We start from the raw sequence: 2,766 nt of genomic DNA on the forward strand, positions 1-2,766 counted from the left end.
GTGTGTGTAGTTCAGGTGTAGTGGAGCTGTGTGTAGTTCAGGTGTAGTGCTGTGTGTGTGTAGTTCAGGTGTAGTGCTGTGTGTGTGTAGTTCAGGTGTAGTGCTGTGTGTGTAGTTCAGGTGTAGTGCTGTGTGTGTGTGTAGTTCAGGTGTAGTGCTGTGTGTGTAGTTCAGGTGTAGTGCTGTGTGTGTGTGTGTAGTTCAGGTGTAGTGCTGTGTGTGTGTGTGTAGTTCAGGTGTAGTGCTGTGTGTGTGTAGTTCAGGTGTAGTGGAGCTGTGTGTAGTTCAGGTGTAGTGCTGTGTGTGTGTGTGTAGTTCAGGTGTAGTGCTGTGTGTGTGTAGTTCAGGTGTAGTGGAGCTGTGTGTAGTTCAGGTGTAGTGCTGTGTGTGTGTGTAGTTCAGGTGTAGTGCTGTGTGTGTGTGTGTAGTTCAGGTGTAGTGCTGTGTGTGTGTAGTTCAGGTGTAGTGCTGTGTGTGTGTAGTTAGGTGTAGTGCTGTGTGTGTGTAGTTCAGGTGTAGTGCTGTGTGTGTGTAGTTCAGGTGTAGTGCTGTGTGTGTGTGTGTAGTTCAGGTGTAGTGCTGTGTGTGTAGTTCAGGTGTAGTGCTGTGTGTAGTTCAGGTGTAGTGCTGTGTGTGTGTGTAGTTCAGGTGTAGTGCTGTGTGTGTGTAGTTCAGGTGTAGTGCTGTGTGTGTGTAGTTCAGGTGTAGTGCTGTGTGTGTGTGTGTGTAGTTCAGGTGTAGTGCTGTGTGTGTGTAGTTCAGGTGTAGTGGAGCTGTGTGTAGTTCAGGTGTAGTGCTGTGTGTGTGTAGTTCAGGTGTAGTGGAGCTGTGTGTAGTTCAGGTGTAGTGCTGTGTGTGTGTGTGTAGTTCAGGTGTAGTGCTGTGTGTGTGTGTGTAGTTCAGGTGTAGTGCTGTGTGTGTGTAGTTCAGGTGTAGTGCTGTGTGTGTGTAGTTCAGGTGTAGTGCTGTGTGTGTGTAGTTCAGGTGTAGTGCTGTGTGTGTGTAGTTCAGGTGTAGTGCTGTGTGTGTGTGTGTAGTTCAGGTGTAGTACTGTGTGTGTAGTTCAGGTGTAGTGCTGTGTGTAGTTCAGGTGTAGTGCTGTGTGTGTGTGTAGTTCAGGTGTAGTGCTGTGTGTGTGTGTAGTTCAGGTGTAGTGCTGTGTGTGTGTAGTTCAGGTGTAGTGCTGTGTGTGTGTGTAGTTCAGGTGTAGTGCTGTGTGTGTGTAGTTCAGGTGTAGTGGAGCTGTGTGTAGTTCAGGTGTAGTGCTGTGTGTGTGTGTGTAGTTCAGGTGTAGTGCTGTGTGTGTGTGTAGTTCAGGTGTAGTGCTGTGTGTGTGTAGTTCAGGTGTAGTGCTGTGTGTGTGTAGTTCAGGTGTAGTGCTGTGTGTGTGTAGTTCAGGTGTAGTGCTGTGTGTGTGTAGTTCAGGTGTAGTGCTGTGTGTGTGTGTAGTTCAGGTGTAGTGTTGGTGTATGTGTGTGTAGTTCAGGTGTAGTGCTGTGTGTGTGTGTGTAGTTCAGGTGTAGTGCTGTGTGTGTGTGTGTAGTTCAGGTGTAGTGCTGTGTGTGTGTGTAGTTCAGGTGTAGTGCTGTGTGTGTGTGTGTAGTTCAGGTGTAGTGCTGTGTGTGTGTAGTTCAGGTGTAGTGCTGTGTGTGTGTAGTTCAGGTGTAGTGCTGTGTGTGTGTGTAGTTCAGGTGTAGTGCTGTGTGTGTGTAGTTCAGGTGTAGTGCTGTGTGTGTGTGTAGTTCAGGTGTAGTGCTGTGTGTGTGTGTGTAGTTCAGGTGTAGTGCTGTGTGTGTGTAGTTCAGGTGTAGTGCTGTGTGTGTGTAGTTCAGGTGTAGTGCTGTGTGTGTGTGTGTGTGTAGTTCAGGTGTAGTGCTGTGTGTGTGTGTGTGTAGTTCAGGTGTAGTGCTGTGTGTGTGTGTGTAGTTCAGGTGTAGTGGAGCTGTGTGTAGTTCAGGTGTAGTGCTGTGTGTGTGTGTGTGTAGTTCAGGTGTAGTGCTGTGTGTGTGTGTGTGTGTAGTTCAGGTATAGTTGTGTGTGTGTGTTGTTCAGGTGTAGTGCTGTGTGTGTGTAGTTCAGGTGTAGTGCTGTGTGTGTAGTTCAGGTGTAGTGCTGTGTGTAGTTCAGGTGTAGTGCTGTGTGTGTGTGTAGTTCAGGTGTAGTGCTGTGTGTGTGTGTAGTTCAGGTGTAGTGCTGTGTGTAGTTCAGGTGTAGTGCTGTGTGTGTGTAGTTCAGGTGTAGTGCTGTGTGTGTGTGTAGTTCAGGTGTAGTGCTGTGTGTGTGTGTAGTTCAGGTGTAGTGCTGTGTGTGTGTAGTTCAGGTGTAGTGCTGTGTGTGTGTGTAGTTCAGGTGTAGTGCTGTGTGTGGTGTAGTTCAGGTGTAGTGCTGTGTGTGTGTGTAGTTCAGGTGTAGTGCGTGTGTGTGTGTAGTTCAGGTGTAGTGCTGTGTGTGTGTGTAGTTCAGGTGTAGTGCTGTGTGTGTGTAGTTCAGGTGTAGTGCTGTGTGTGTAGTTCAGGTGTAGTGCTGTGTGTGTGTGTAGTTCAGGTGTAGTGCTGTGTGTGTGTGTAGTTCAGGTGTAGTGCTGTGTGTGTGTAGTTCAGGTGTAGTGCTGTGTGTGTAGTTCAGGTGTAGTGCTGTGTGTGTGTGTAGTTCAGGTGTAGTGCTGTGTGTGTGGTGTGTGTGGGGGGGGGGGAGGGGGGGGGTTCGGGCTGCACCAATCACAGCGGAGCTCGGGAATCGCTCGCGCACTCCGCTTCCATCCGGGTC

The sequence above is a fragment of the Callorhinchus milii genome, unplaced genomic scaffold (genome assembly GCF_018977255.1).
Source record: "Callorhinchus milii isolate IMCB2004 unplaced genomic scaffold, IMCB_Cmil_1.0 Scaffold1, whole genome shotgun sequence".
In the NCBI taxonomy this organism is placed as follows: Eukaryota; Metazoa; Chordata; class Chondrichthyes; order Chimaeriformes; family Callorhinchidae; genus Callorhinchus; species Callorhinchus milii.